The sequence below is a fragment of the Canis lupus genome, chromosome 3, assembly GCF_011100685.1.
Source record: "Canis lupus familiaris isolate Mischka breed German Shepherd chromosome 3, alternate assembly UU_Cfam_GSD_1.0, whole genome shotgun sequence".
NCBI classification, from domain to species: Eukaryota; Metazoa; Chordata; class Mammalia; order Carnivora; family Canidae; genus Canis; species Canis lupus.
In genome coordinates this window covers 45,392,467-45,409,311 of record NC_049224.1, presented here as the reverse complement: position 1 = coordinate 45,409,311, position 16,845 = coordinate 45,392,467, and the positions used below count along the sequence as shown (strand labels likewise).

The window sequence follows — 16,845 nt, the reverse complement described above, 5'->3', positions numbered from 1 at the left end:
AGTAAGTATGACCTTGAAACAGTAGTTAGTTCCCAACTAGTGACGATTTTGCTGTGCAGGGGTTATTTGGCAATATATAGGGATACCTTTATGGTCACAGCTTGGGAGAGAAAGATACTGGCATTTAGTGGGCTAAAGATGCTGCTAAACATCCTATTATGTACAGAGCAGCCCCCACAACCAAGACTTTTAGCTCAAATGTGAGAATGGCTAACGTTGAGAAACAGCACCAAATGAATTCCATGACTTCTCTAAATGTGTTTGCTAAAATCTAAAAATAAAAACAATAATACCAGGGCACCTGGGTGCTCAGTCAGTTGAGCGACAACTCTTGGTTTCTGCTCAGGTCATGATCCCATGGATTGTGATATCGAGCCCTGAGTTGGGCTCTGTGGTCTATGATGAGTCTGCTTGAGATTCTCTCTCTCTCTCTGCCCCTTGCCCCACTCATGCTCTCTCTCTCTCTAAAATAAAATAAATAAAATCTTAAAAACAAAACAAAACAATAATACCTACCAAATTAGATTGTTTGGTGGAATTAAATGAAATAATCTCTGAAGGAAACTTTATTCTGGCTTAAGTCAATTCACAGTGAAATTATATGATTTATCTATCACTGTTCCATCATTTTTTTTTTTTAGAAACAGAAAGGAATGGTAGGAAGTAAAAAACTTTTTTCCTTCCTTCAAATTTTCCAATTTTTTTCCAAACTTTCTCCCATAAGCATAATTGGTTATATACCAGATATTTAAAATATCGTTCTTATTTTTATTTTTTTTAGAGAAAGAGAGAGAGTGTACATACACGAGAGGCTGGGAGGGGCCGAGGGAGAGGGAGAGAGAGAATCTTAAGCAGGCTCCACACACAGGGAGGAGGCCAAGGTAGAGCTTGAGTTCATGACTGTGACTGAGATCATGACCTGAGCTGAAATCAAAAGTTGGACACTTAACCGACTGAGCTACCTAGGCGTCCCTTAAAAATATCATTTTTTATTTTTTATTTATTTTTTTTTTTAATTTTTATTTATTTATGATAGTCACAGAGAGAGAGAGAGAGGCAGAGACATAGGCAGAGGGAGAAGCAGGCTCCATGCACAGGGAGCCCGACGTGGGATTCGATCCCGGGTCTCCAGGATCGCGCCCTGGGCCAAAGGCAGGCGCCAAACCGCTGCGCCACCCAGGGATCCCAAAAAAATATCATTTTTTAAAAGAAGAAAGACTTTGTTGCTAAGTTAATGACCACAGGTATATTTTTTTCTTATTATTAAGGAAGTGGGAAATTTGAGGAGTTGTATGGTAAGGCCAACTTAGCAGGTATCTTTTTCATTTGACAATCATCCAACTCTTACAATATAGCCTGTGAAGTTTGCCAGCATCTTGAACTCAACTAAGATGATTCATTTTCAAGTTAAACTTGGAGATAATGAAGATTCTGAGCATGCTAAAGAGACACTTTTAGGCACCACTTATGCAAAAGAATTCTCATTTATAAGAACAGTGATTGGGTAATGATTCAAAAATAATAATAATAATGCCACTTTATTGAGGATTTGCAGTGTTCTTGGGGGCTGACGCTGGAAAAAAGGTGAAGTTGTACTGATTATTTTTGAGGAAAGACAGTGTATATACATAGACGAAAGATCTTTCTATCTTCTTGAATCTAATGCTGCAGAGTCTAATTATTATTAACAATGAAATTGTGGAAGCACCTGGGTGGCTCAGTCAGTTAAGTGTCAGACTCTTGATTTCAGCTCAGGGTATGATCTCAGAGTTGTGAGACTAGGGCCCAAATTACACTCTATGCTGGACATGGAGCCTGCTTATGATTCTCTTTCCCTTTCCCTTTTACCCTCCCTTGTGGGAGTGAATAATTTTCGCTCCATCCTTCTGAGTTTTTAGCTGAGACCCCTATAATAAAAAACAGATTGACAAGAGAAAAATGAGCAGAAGTTGAGTAGCATGTATATCTCAATTACATAATGGAGATACCCAGGAAAAATGAGCAACTCAAAAAGTGACTTTAGAATTCAGGATTAAATACCATCTTGTAGGGAAAGGGGAAGGGGGAGGTTGGCCTCTTAGGGGAGAGTAAGGATTTTGGGGAAAGGTAATTTTTAGGAAAGATGAAAGGGCATTAGAAGAATAGATGGGAGGTAAGAAATTTGTGACAAAGTTTATCTGGGTGTGGTGTTGACTTCTAGTTGCCTCTCCTGTGATAAGAATCAGTCTTCCCTGATTGATGAAACTCTCAGGGAAGGGACTTACTACAATTAAGTTCCTCTTAGAGGATTTATCTTTAGGTCCATAAGGGAAGTTCAGGGAAAGCCTCTCCCTGCCTTTGCCGGTTTTCAAGTGCCTACAGCTCATGATAATCAATATATCCAAGTGGCACATTTTGGGATGACATATTCTGCTATCCTTCAGAATCCTAACATAATCCTGTTCGTCCAGTTTCTGATGACTGTCATTGAGCTCAAGCCATGGCAACAGTGCCATGAGGTTGGCCAGTGGTGACGATAGTTAGGATTTGGGCTATTGAAGGGGAACAACACATCAAGTCAATTCCAACCTTAGAAAGTAGGTGGGTGGAGTGATAGAAGGGTCTGGGGATTATTCCAAGGAAAGAATTTCCCAAATTCTAAACAAGTGGTGCCTGAGACCCTCAGAAGCAGGGTGTGTGAAACTGGCAACCATGTAGTAGACCAGGCTGAGTGCTTATTCTCTCCAACCTCCTTGCACGGGCCTGAAAAATCAGCTCAAAAGAAAATCCACAGTGGAGTAGGACCACCGACAGAGCTTCTTACATAGGTGTATTACGCCTGCCTAGGCGTATTTCCATATTAGCTTTCTCCGTCTTTGTTACAGAGGAAGTAGTGAGAGATATTTAAAAAAATTTTTTTTTTCTCTTGGTATTTAAAGTAAAGACAAAATGCAAATAACACAAAGCTTAAAGGAAATTTTGCTTATGCAATTTCCACATCACTTTCACCAAGCTAACCAACCCTGTTATTTTGGACTTAACAGAAAGTACTTGAACTTCTGGGTGGCTATCCAATTCCAACCTTCTGCCTTATGGAAGATCCTTACTAAATATTAGTGTTAGAAACTCCCTTTTCTCAGGATGGCCTTTGATAGGGAAACTGGAAAAAATGCAGGCCTAAACTGGGAAAGGCTTTTTATTTATTTTTTTTAAGCAAATAAAACCCCAGAACGGATTTTCTTTCCAAGATGTGTTTTTGTTTTATCACAATGACCTTTCTAAGAAAAGATGAAGCCAGCCTCAGGTAAAAAGAAATGGCCACATTTCATCTACAGTTAGCCTCCATGACCCCTGAACCTGGTTTTTCTATCTGCACCTCTTTTCATGCACCATTTCTCCTGGTGTCTGATAAGGGACACTCAATACTCCAGCAAGACCAGATTGGAACTTTGACTTTTATAAAATAGCTAGTAAACAAATTCTGTCCCACTTTAATTGGTGATATAATTCCCTCCACCTTTTTTTTTTAATACCAGAAAGCATTGATAAACTGGCAGAATTAATAAAAGGCAGAATGAAGGACTGTAAAATAGCGTCATGAAATCAGGCCCCATTACCAGTCGGAGATCCTCAGCTATCATGCATGATATTATATAAGTATTTGTATATAATGTATAGATATATAAATACACACAACCACCCACCTCTGCGTGTTTACACACACAAGCAATATCATCTCATCTCTCTTTTTTTTTTTTTTCCCCCATCTCTAACACAAAAGTCAAGAGGTTTAGGAGCACGCACAAAAAAAGAGATTTCTAAGAGAGCAGGCGATTGGGCCGGGGTCATTCAAAAGGGTAATTATTGTTAAATGTCAGGTTAACTCTGAAGGCCTCAGCTCATCCAACTGAGAGCAGATTAGCCCAGATGGAGACATTTTCAACACGGTGCTGTCTAGCCAATCAGAGACAGCTGGGATTAGCCAAATACCTTCTCTCATCTGCTTGCTCACAGAAAGGTCAGTTTCTGCTCATTGCTTCTCTTTTAAGATGTGCTTTTTTTTATTTATGGCAGCCGTGTGCAGGAAATCAGGTCCCTTTTATCAGTGAATTAAATATTCAACATCTAAAACCCACTTTTTGAGAGTCAACTTCATTCACTTTCAAGACCACTTTTATCTTTTTTTAAGTGCTGAAGATATACCGGCGCGTGTACGCAGTGCATATTTTACCCCCGGCCCTCCCGCTAAGCTGGAGGTCTGCCTGTCGTGTTTTGCGTATTTTTGAAAGCTTACTTGTTTCATTTCATGCATTTTCTTCTTTAAGGGCACCGGTTTATGTTTCCTATCATTTTCTTCATAAAAAGAAGAGGGGAAAATGAAACTAACCCTGGAGTGCTCTAAAAGATAATCTGTTTTTATGTACAGCTCTTTCTCCCCGTAAGCAACGTAAATGAGCACATGCATAAAAATCAGTGACAAAATGAACAGTAAGAAAAACAAAGATCATGGATTTGTGATACTGTGTGTGTGTGTGCATATTTGTGTGTGTGAATACCCACACACACATCCTGTAAATTATCTGTGTGTGGGGGCAGATCTATACTTGCGGACTGTATTATTTAATGTATTCATATATGAGTGTGTGTGTGTTCTTAGGAGAAATATGTGGTAGCGCTTCTATATGCCTCTTAAAATGTAGTTATTTTCCCGTTTTATAATGCAATCAGTGTGAGACACTAGAACACTCATCTTCTGAAGAATTTGTTATAAAAGCTGAATGGGAACATTGTAAGGAAACCCTTTGCCTTGTTACTAATATAAACCTGTTTTCATTATGTTCCTTTAATTCAGCCCTGCCCCAACTGGTCTTATGAAAGGAAAGATACTTTAAACAAGAAGACAAAAAGGTAAAAGGAACTCTTTAATCTGGAAAATTTACTATAATTTTACATAATATAGTTGCTTTAAACAAATATTAGAATAAGAGGCACAAAGCAATCATTAATAATGATTAGTTCCTTATAAGAGTATCTGCTGTGGTTAAGCTGCATCATGTTTCTTATTCTATTCTAAGCAATATCTCAAAAACCCCAGGACCTAGAACACACAGATCTTGGCTTTTTTTTTTTTTTTTTTTTTTAAGATTTTATTTATTTATTTGAAAGAGAGAGTACACAAGAGCAGGGAGGGAGGGGCAGAGAGAGAAACAGATTCCCTGCTGAGCAGGGAGCCCAATGTGGGGCTGGATCCCAGAACCTCAATATCATGACCTGACTAAAGGCAGATGCTTAACCAACTGAGCCACCCAGGTGCCCCCAGATTTGGTTTTTATTCTCCAATGAAAGGAGCCAGAGCCAGAGCTCCTTGGAGAAATGCCTGATTTGAAGGCTAAGGCAAAATCCAAGATGAATCTGTAGGGTTATACTCACATTGATAGGGATATATCAAAAGAACACAGAAGTCAGTGGAAAGGGTGCTCAGTGGTCAAAACTGGAACAATTTGACAAATAAAATAAAAAAATTACAATTGAATTATAACTGAAGTATAAAATGAATATCCATGAGCCTATGTCAATATAAGTAATTTATCAAATAAATAAATAAATGAGTAATTTATCAAATAAATAAATAAATGAGGGAGCATAATTTATCAAATAAATAAATAAATGAGGGAGCATAACACTTTGTCCTTCAGAGTGAGCTGTGCATCATGACTTCCTTCCAGCAGCCCGGTAAGGAAAGGGTGGAAAATGAGTAACTTTGCAGTGGGGAAGCCTGACAAACACTACCTTAGCCTCAGCTGGGTGAACAAGGTTAATAACAGTGGTAAGGTATATTGATATGATGTGATGAGAATGGCACTTTACCTCGGTGTTCTTCCTGCCAAAAACATACAACCTGAGTCTAATGATGAGAACCAACAGCAACAAAAATCACACACATCTCAATTACAGAAAATTCTACAAATACCCAGCCAGTATTCCTCAAAACTTTCAAGGTCATCCAAAGCAAACAAAGTCTGAGAAGCTGTCACAACCAAACGAAGCCTGTGAAGACATAGCAACTAAATGTAAGATAGTATCTTGATTGAGTTCCTAGACCAGGACAAGGACAGTAGAGGGGAAAATGGGGATATCCTAATCAAATATAGTTCTTTGGTTAATAATAGTGTATCAATATTGGCTTATCAACTATGACAAATATATTGTATTAATGTAAGATGTTAATAATAGGAAAACTTGGATGTGGGATAATCTGTACTACCTTCAAAATAATTCTGACAATCTGAAGTTTCTAAAATAAAAAGTGTATTAAATGAAATTTAAGTTAATATCTTTAAAAATAAACTCAAATCATCTCAAATATTTATATATTCAGTATTCTCAAATCACTTAAATACTCAAATTGCATTGGATAGGAACAAATTCTTAGGGTTCTTAAAAGAAAAAAATAGGGTATTGAGGAGAGATCTTGAGAGCTCAAAGGAACTATGACTATGCTTTTAAAAAATCAACTTAAACTCTTAACTTCTAAGGCAAACTCTCTTAAACTCCAAATAATGCTTTTCTTCAAAAATGACCATTCTGACTGCTTCTGATCCACTTGACCCATGCTCCCATGTGTTGGTTCTTTCTCATCCCCTCCACTCTGAATTTGGACCTGATATTGGACCAATATCGGTCTTCAATCTAAAAGGCCAACCTGAGAAATAGAGTTTCTCTATGAGGAAGAGTTAATATAAATAGAAACATAATCTGTTAAATACTGGCTAATTGCCTTTTTCCAGCTTGGCACTAATAGCACAGACAGCACCATGCCAAGACACCAATTAGATCATGCATGTAACACACCAATAAAATGTTCCACCTGATTTTTCCACCATTAACTAACGCAAGTAGAAACATATTAGATTCAGCGGTTGTGAATAGTTATTTCAATGCTTTATCCATTCAGGGGTATTCATAACTTTCATGCAAAACTTCAACCAATTATTTCTCATTCTATTAATAGTAATTGTGCTTCCAGTTGCTACACATGCTTAATTACTAAGTATGTATGTCTGATGAACTGCACACATAATTTTCTAGGTATCTTCAGATTGTTGATTCTCAAGACTGGTCAAAGGAGAATACATTTTAATGTTCAAGAGACAAATGTATTTCTCACTAAATAGTAGCAGCTTTATTAGTTCTTTAACTTATATTGTGTTTTGGAAGTAAAATGCATTTGGCTGTTTTTGTTTTTTTCAGAGAAATGAGCTTTGTTGCCAATTTAACATCTAGAGATTAAACCATGTAATGACTCTGATGTTAAGAAACTTAGAGTCTTTAAGACTTTTTTTTTTTAATGATGTTCAAGTAGCAATAGAAAAACAAAATCTCAGAGTAGGAGTTCACCTATATAGTTTTTATAAAAGAGCTAGTTAGTTTAGGTTCACACGAGAAACAGAAAACTCCTGAGTTTGCCCATTGCTCTCCTGTAGCAAAATAAAACCATAGAGAAATATCTCTTAAGGCAATAAAAGGAAGGTGTCTCCTAGTACAGACATATTTCAATTGTTATTGTTTTCTGAACTGACTGGATGATACTAGATAATAATGGGGATATTTTTGACAGTCTCTTATTTATGTGTCTCTGGATGGGTTTGTGTCTGAGTGTGGGTAAGCTTCAGTGTTGCACAAATCAGAGTAATACATAAGGTTAATATGGTTGAAATTAATTTGTTTACTCTCCAAATGTGTTGATTTCTAGATTCCGATAAAACAACTTTAAATTGCTCGCCCACCACAGAGAGTTATTTATATAGGAAGTATGATATAAATGCAAAAAAGGATTATAAAAATAGGATTCTGGGGGGAAAATTGGGTTCAGCTTTATTTTTTGAGCCACCCAAGTTGCAAAGTTGTTCAGCAAAATTCATATTAATTGACTGCAGAAATAATAAATGAAATATTTCAGCAGTTGAACTTTCTGGTACAAATATCACTGAAGGTAAACCCCCTTAACATGGGGATAGAATTTCTGTTGGACTTTACTGAAGATAGTATATTTTGCAATTTGGGTTTAGCATTACAATTTGTGAAACTAAAATATAATGTAAGTTTACTGATGTTTACTTGTATAGCTATGCTATTATTTTGATTTCAGAAATTCATATAAGGACAATTGCCATAAATATTTTATATCAGCCTGATGATTCTCAGATCAGATGGTACAACTCCCCAAAGGCTTATTGAGTATATACTATATACAAAACCACTTATAGGTACTGAAGAAATATAAAAACTCATTTTGTCTTGAAGAGGTTCAGGAAATCCTCTGTGTTTTTCTAGCACTTTAACAGTCACAATTTATGCATTAATTGCTTAATTAATCATGTAATAATACATTTCTACCTCTCTAGGCTATATGCTCCCAGATAGCAAAGTCAATTCCTTATTTGTAATCTCCAATGCAGAGCAGAATGTCTAGCCCTTATAAACATTTAAGATGGACTTGCCAAAATATCAAAGAATGAATAAATAGGAAACTCTTCTGGTTGTGAACACAAAATACATTCTCCCTTTTTTGTTTTTTCTCACTATCAAAATACTGACAATAGTTCACCTGAAAAGCACATGTCCTTCCTTCCCACTTCCAAGTGGTTGGGGGGTTTCTTGGAAAGTTCCTCTTCTTGCTTCCAGTTTAGAAATAGAGCAACCCAGCTGGCTTGATGACCCACCAATATCCGGGAGCTGTATTATGAAAATGAAAGTCAAGCTTTAGGAATGATAAAGCAAAAACAAACAAACAAACCAAAATCACCACCAATGACATCAAAAGCATGTATGGAGCCCAGGGCCCTGAAAGTATGTTGAAGCCTCCCAGACCAGCGATGAAGAGCCTACTTCCAGACGTCTTTGGCATAATAGAAAAATAAGTTTCCATCCTATTTAAACTCCTGTTTCCTGTTCTGCTACTAGTAGTAGCTCAACAGCATTTTTTAAAGGTCTATTTATTTATTTATTTTTTGAGAGCGAGACAGAGAAAGAGCATGAGCAGGCAAGGGGTGGAGAAGGGGAGACAAGCAGACTCCTCACTGAGTGGAGAGCCCAATGTGGGTCTCAGTCCCAAGATCCAGAGATCATGATCTGAGCCAAAATCAAGATCGGTTGCTTAACCAATGGAGCCACCCAGGTGCCCCTCAACAGAAATTTTTCTAATAGATTCAAATCATTACAAGTTCCTATTGCTAAATTTTGACATATAGAATCTACAAACCAATCCCATCGAGAGCAGTATGTTACTTCTTTCTACCACAACTGAGTCTTTTATTTGGATTGAGTTAAATCAGTGATTCTCCAGTCAGGGTTTCTCCTCTACTCCTCCTTCAGGTATCTGAAAATGTGGGGAGACACAGGAGATATTTTGGTTGCCCCAGCTGGGAGTTGGGGATGTGGCTACTGGCATCCAATGGGAAGCGGCCATGAATGCTGCTCATTGTCTCACAGTGCATAGGACAGAACCCTACAACGAAAAAGTTATCTAGACCAAAACGTGAATACTGCCAAGGTTAAGAAACTCTCGGGTAAATCTTTTATTACTTAAGTTGCCTACACAGCCCACTTGACCTTTAACTATTGATTAATGTTTGATTTTCAATGTAAGCTTGTTTGTTGCCTTTGCCTACACCAAATATTGTCATGTCACTTCAAATCTTGAAGCAAAATGTATTAAATAAAAGTATATTTTACTTTGTATGTGATGAGATGGGAGGGTGTATAATATACAAAGTATTGGCCCAATGACTTTTCCCTCATAAAAGTAGAGCAGGATGAAGAAGCATGAGAAAGTGCCAAGTAATTAAATGGGTCAATGTATTATGCACAGCAGCTAAACAAATTATGTTGCAGTGTCAACTAAAGATGGTTATGCAGGTTGGTAAGCTTTTGTTTGGAAATAAAGCCATAGTTGAATTGGAAATTGAGACATTGGAATGAGATGTCTACTATGGGAAAGTGGGTAAAGTTGAAAAAAAAAAAGTCCATGGAAGAAACTCCATCTCTAAGACTTCTTCATTTTCTTGTTGGGGCCAAAAATGGAAAGAAGGAAGGGAGGAAAGGAAGAAAGGAGGAAAGAATTGTATGGAACTAAAAAAGCAATTAAATCTATTAATGATGAGTTAAAATCAACCAAAATTGAACTAAGTAAAAACAAATTAGACAAAATCCACCTGAAGTGTGAAATGACTCTGTACTGGCCAACAAAATAAAAACTCACCTAGCATTAAACAGTTAATATTTATAGGTAACTTTGTAATCATCACTATCAGCAGAAAAGAGCTACAATAATCCGATTGCTATCACTTTAACCAAAGCCTGTGTCTTAAACCTTGTAATTTCCTGCTGTCATGCTCAGCCACTTTCAACACATTTAAATTAGAAAGGACTATGCTAATTTTGCTTCATAGCCAGGGTAATTGTTGTAAGACATAATTATCTTTTTTTTTTTCAATCGTTTTATTCTCTAGTGTTGTTTAAATTCAGTCTCAGTTACCCAATGTCTTTTTAAGCCTGAGCCATTTCGAGTCCCCACCCTGCTGGAAATATTCCTTTCATCTTCCTTAGCTATAAAGAGCTTAGATGTCCTTTTCCAATGGGCATGTTATTCCTCTGTGATCTTCCTGAGGAATAGTGCGTGAGTCTAAGTTGGTGAGTTAACTCTATATTTAATTAAAAAGCGCTGCCCTTTATTTTCCTTATATTAATGCTTAACATACCATAGAATTGACTCAAGAAAAAGTAATAAAAGAATGGCAGTTGAAACATCTGAAAAGAGATTGGGGTCTGGGGGTGGGGGGGGGGGGGCGCGGAACTCATTGTTGCTTTTAAATAGTTGAAAGAGAGAAGGGACTTATATTGATCCAGAGACGAAACTGGAACAAATGAGTAGAAATGACAGGGAAGGAGATTTGGGCTTTAAATAAGAAAGAATTTTCTATCAGTGGAAGTGGAGTGTGTCTCCTTATGAAGCAGTGAGCTCCAGACCTGGAAGTGTTCACTCTGAAGTCAGGGACCCCCAAACTGAAAGGGGAGCTGAATGGTAAGTTTCTTTCTTTGAATAGGATAAAGATTTACCCCTAATAAACTGTAAAAGTAGAGTTGATATTGATTAGATAGTCTCCAACTGCTCAAAAAGAGGAAAAAAAGAGGCATGAAGGAATAAATATTTTGCTGTCTGATTGGGTGGGTGTCTTCTCATTGTTTGGGCACTTGGGTGGGGGAGAAAAGGTGAATCTTCAAAAGCTCAAGTCATCTGAGAAATCTGTACCAGCTGAATTCATCTCTTTTATCCAGTCTCAAATTCTTCCTAATCATCTGTGATGTCCCTAACCTAAGAAATCCTGAGCTATCTTTCTCCTGACCAGGAAGCCATCAGGAGGCACTTCTGCCAGCAGTGAGAAGAGTGTCCTTAATTACATTGCTTCAAAATCCTGAACAGGTCGACTCATAGAGTGTCGTAAGTTGATTATTTATATTAATATACAATACAATCATCATGCTTTAAGCATATCCATGACAAGCCCAAGTTCTAAGTGTTAAGTTCTCTACTTTCTAAAAGGCTGACACCAGAAGAAAAGGGCAACTGAAGTCAGGTAACGTGCCCATGATATTCATGCTGAGAACTCTTAGCTGAGCCTTGTACCTCCTTCCGGGATGTGAAGAGCGACAAATGCAAGAGAGTCGCTGATTTTCACTGAGGCCTTGATTCCGTCACCTGTTTCTCTGAATATGCCAACTAGCAAAGGTATCAAAAGGGAGACCTCCACAAGGAGGTATTTCAGCTTAATCTTGAAGCCAACAGATTGGAGTATGTTATTGTCTTTCAAAACATATTAAAAACATGTTCAGGAAAGTTCCATAACCCAAAATGATATTCATTATACATATGGAGTCAGCATGCATACATAGACACTCATATGCATTTATTTAGTGCAATCTGAATCATTGGCCAACTATTTAGACAATTTAGTTGTAGTTAGTATAATTTACTTCAAAAAAATAGACATTTTCTGGAATTTTTTAAATAAGTCCCTTATGCCAGTGGATAGTAGCATATATGACACATTAATGAAGAAGGCATGCATATACTCAGGAGGCTGATTTAGAAAAGCTAAGATCAGCTTCTTTCAGGCTCTGTCATTAAAACTCCATGCAGTTCTCAGTTTCCTGACCTGTATAATGGGCTTGAGACGACTGCTTTCTACCTCTCAAGGGTGTTTTAAAAATTTATGAGATCAGTTTTCTAAAGCATTGTGAGCTTCTTGGGAAAAAGGTACTATGAAAAATAAAGCATCATTATTCATTTTGTTCTGGGACAGGACCCTTGAGGGGGTCCCTGAAAAAGAACAAATAGAGTCATTTTTACTAGAGACAAGAGAGAAATGTTCTCACATGAAATTCCAAATTCAGCGGAAAACAAGGTTGCAGAGGAACTTCTTTGAGTTCTATGTTTAAAACACTGCATTCCTGCACTATTTTCTCTCTCTGTGGTGTCCTGGGATATTATAATATCAACCCTGTAGGTAATTCTGTGTGTGTGTGTGTGTGTGTGTTTAAGAGAGAGAGAAAGAGAGACAGAAAGAAAAGAGAATTAAAAGCTTTTCTAAATGAACATGTTGAAGAAATTCATCTTGGCTTATTTCAATCACTGTCAAATAGCCCTTTATAACAAACTTGCTATGGTCTCACTGGTTGTGTACTTGAAATTCAAAACAAGTGCTTTGCTTTGGATGGTTTAACTGTTCCTCCTCCCCCAACCCCCCATCTCCGCCTCCTTCTCCTCTTCCTGCCTGTCCTCCACCTCTTCTCCTCCTCCTCCTTCCTCCTTCCATAAAAGGAAAAAGAAAGTTACGCAGACCACCAGGCAATCATCATTATTAGATATCATTTCTATTCATGGTAATAGGCTACAACTGTATGGAAATAAAACTTTTTTCTTTCTGTTTGTACAGAAGGGGATATACAGCTTTGCAAAGGATAGTTTCAATAGGATGATTAACTTCCAATTAACTTAATGCTCATCATCTCCCTGAGGGGAAAAAAAACAACATAAAAAACAAAAACAACCCCAAGGCTAATGCAGAGGCTTTCCACACCCCCTCATCTTTCCTGGGACCCCCTTTGGTGGACTGGCACATCCTCTTTTTTGCTTTACCTCACTATCAACTGTTTAAACTCTGAAGCCTCAATTGTAACTCACCTCTGACCTGAAATGAGGAAAAGTAACAATAAGTGTTCTTTTTATTTGACATTACAAGTACTGTACTGCCCCTTGGTTATTATCCAATCATGTAATGGAGCCCTCAGTGTTTGGTTTTCTTCCTTAATTTAAAGGATCTTAATGCTGGACAACTTGACAGCTATGAGCATGGAACTGCCCTGTTTAACCATCAGGCAGTCTGGCCTCCAGCTCCTTTCTCCCGTGGCTGAAACCATGGAGAAAAACCTGTTTTATAGGCTTTGAACGACACAGGGTCTTGCATGATATTCATAGCCATAGTCTGAGTCTGCCTGCCCCGCTCCTGCTCAGAGGGAGGAAGGTGCTTGCCTGCGTCATTCATCCTTGGCAGCTTCACAGCAGCGAGGCCCAGCCATCTGGAGGGAGCCACTTTTCTTTCCTCCTTCCCAACACTGGCCAGTCCTGTCACTGCTGTTGACAGCTCTCTCATTCTTCTCCAGCAGTGCTAGACTTTGGCAGGCATGCCAGGATTCACATGGTCTGCTCTATTCCAGAATTGCAGAATGTAAAGGTTGGAATCAACCACAGGGATTATTGAATCTCTTGCTACTCAAAGTGTGGGCCTTGAACCAGCAGCATCAACAGGGCCTGGAAGCTGGTTATTGAGCTGATCCTATGTCTTGTCCCAGACCTAGTACATTCATATTTGCTTTTTCTCAAGATCACCAGGTGATTCATAAGCACGTTCCAATTTGAGAACCACTGACCTAATTCCACATGCCTTCTGATTTAAGAATTTTATTGAATTCTTGACTGTACAAGGAAATGACCTCAAACTTTAAAAATGCTGGTTTAGTTTTTCTGGGACATAGCCTGGGCACCAGTCCCCACGTACATCTCAAATTGAGAACCGTGGATGGCTCTGAAGCAGTGAGTGGTTCTCAAAGTCTCATCCCTAGAGCGATAACATCCACATTATTCGTTAAAATGCAAATTCACAAGCCATCCCCTAGACACACCAACTCAGAAACTCTGGGATGGGAGCCCGGCAGTCTGTGTTTTAACATTTCCTCTAGGTCATTTTTTTTTTTAAGATTTTATTTATGAATTCACGAGAGACACACACACAGAGAGGCAGGGAAATAAGAAGGAGAAGCAGGCTCCTCATTAGGGACCCCAATGCAGGACTCAATCCAGGGACCCAGGATCTTGTCCTGAGCCAAAGACAGACCCTCAATGGTTGAGCCACTCAGGTGTCCCTCCTCTAGGTCATTCTGATTCAAATTCTCTAGCCAGGTTTAAATGACAGAGATGTCCCAACCCTCACCCTAAAAAATAAGTCTAGGCGTATACTGTCCTATGGTTATTTCAATGCAATTGAGTTTAAATTAAATGAAATTAAAAATTTAGTTTCTTATTTGAATTAGCCACATTTTAAGTACTCATTAGCCACAGGCAACTGGTGACCACCTAAGGGACAGCACAGATACAAAACATTTCCATCACTGCAGAAAGTTTTATTGGAGAGTGCTGATCTAGTCTTTGGACTAACGGGAGACAACATTAACAATAATGTCAAAATAAGAGTTCCCATATATTGGTTATTATGTTTCAGGTATTGAGCTGAGACATCAAATGACCAAATTATTACTTACTTATAGTTTCTGAGTCTACCAAGGACTTTAGTGAGGTGAGAGAATAAGGAAGGACACGGTAAAGAGAAGCAAGAGAGAGAGGTGTTTGCTCCATCAGTAAAATACATTACATGAGCAACTGAGTTGACTCTGAAGCAACAGAACCACTGTTGGAATACAAAGAAAATGTCACTGCACGAGAGAGAGAAACTAGTAAGATAAAGCTTCTAGAGCCTTTCGTTCTCTCCAAAATTAGAATACACTATGGAGTGCCAGAATCTAAGAGCAATTCAGTTGTCCATTTGGAATCTGTTGCCTGGATGTTTTTATAGCTTTACATCCAGGAATGAATCTTCTCCTCAGTCAATCTCCCGTAATAGATGTAACACGGGTCCCAATCAGCCTGTAACTACAGAGTGAAACTGCCCTCCCTTTTGTGCCTACTATTTTATTGCACAAAGCCTCCTGCGTAATTTCTGTCCCCACTCCTTCTGTGGGATTCCATATGACTGCCTCACAGTGTCCTGTGACAAGCCCACTCTACCCTCTTCTGCTTGCTACTTGGCTCTTCCAGCTTCTGGAAGGCAGGCAGTCCCTCGGTGCTCTCTGAGACCTAGGAGGGCTAATGGGGCAGCTATGAACATGGCAGCCCTTTCTCTGATGGAGCTTATACTCTTTACTGATTGACCCTTTTGAGACCAGAGTTCCCTGGGCACAAGCGGTCTCCTTGCTGGCCCCTGGGAAGGCAGGCACACTGCTTTCTCCAATTCCCCACATCCCCTTTTGAGACTTAACCAAACTTTACTAAGCACTCAACTAAAACCCTGGGGGTATGGGATGTACCACGCTGTAGAAGCCCACAACTATTGCTAGAAATAGTGAGCCACCTGGGCTTCTGCTGGGACACAGCTTTACCAACCCTTTGATTTTCAGTATTAACCAGCTTTGAAGCACTGAAGCTTCCCCAAAGAACAAAAGGTTAATTAAAAGGTCTCACCAAACAGACCCTCCCATTATAAATGGAGGGTCTGCCTACAAGGCAAATTCCAGTCCCCACCTAGAAAACAGAAACTGCTTGAAAGCCCTCAAGGGTACAGTTCTCCCAGCTTCCAAAACTTAAGGTTGGGTCTTCATTATATAAGCATTTTATCTTTGCCCTCCCTACTTGCCAATCTTTCCCATCTGTTTTATTTCTCCATTTCTCAATGAGAAGTAAACAGGAATACACAGAGGGAGTATCCCAGGGTGAGGCTACCTGGGGGCTCCCAGAAGAAACGTTTAAGTATTGCTTCTGCTTGAATATGAGTCAAGGCCTAAACACATTTTTGGTTTTATTTTATCTTCCTTTTTTTTTAAGATTTTATTTATTTATTCATGAGTCAGAGAGAAAGAGAAAGAAAGAGAGAGAGAGAGAGGAAGAGACATAGGCAGAAGGGGAAACAGGCTCCATGCAGGGATCCCGATGTGGGACTCGATCCTGGGACTCCGTGATCACACCCTGGGCCAAAGGCAAATGCTAAACCGCTGAGCCACCCAGGCCTCCCGGTTTTATCTTCCCTTCAATGTGCCCAACAACCTTAGCAAGACTCTAGAAGTTTCAAACTTAGGGTTTGTCTAGACTAGTGGGTTCTCACATGTATTTTAATGGCAAAACCTGTCATCAAACAAAACCTTATATGGAAGTCCAATACAGGAAGCAGAATAAAACAATGCTCAGATTGAAAGGAGGGAGGTGGATAGGATTCATTCTCCCCCTCTTGGGGCTGGTTATTGAGCTCCTTTTAAAGCTCTGTATCTGACCCAACACTTCATTTTACAGATGGAGCATCTAAAGTCAAGAAAAATTAAATAATTTCTAGGAGGTAAGTTTTTGGAGAGTCTAAACCTGAAAGCAGACCTTCCATTATCCACCCTATTTTCATTTGGTTATCCCATGACACTTTCAATAAAGTGGTTGTTCAAGTCTTCAGTTAGAAACTCTCACAAATGAGTAATTCCTTAGATAGAAAA

General features: G+C 38.7%; 1 long non-coding RNA gene across 1 annotated transcript in view; it reads right to left on the bottom strand.

Annotated features, from left to right (window-relative positions):
• LOC119870789 overlaps nt 1-8,724 on the bottom strand; it is a 34,003-nt gene extending 25,279 nt beyond the window's left edge. The window contains exon 1 of the long non-coding RNA XR_005356355.1: nt 8,588-8,724. This is a non-coding gene — a long non-coding RNA (uncharacterized LOC119870789). The remainder of the gene's footprint in view (nt 1-8,587) is intronic.
• Nucleotides 8,725-16,845: the final 8,121 nt, after the last annotated feature.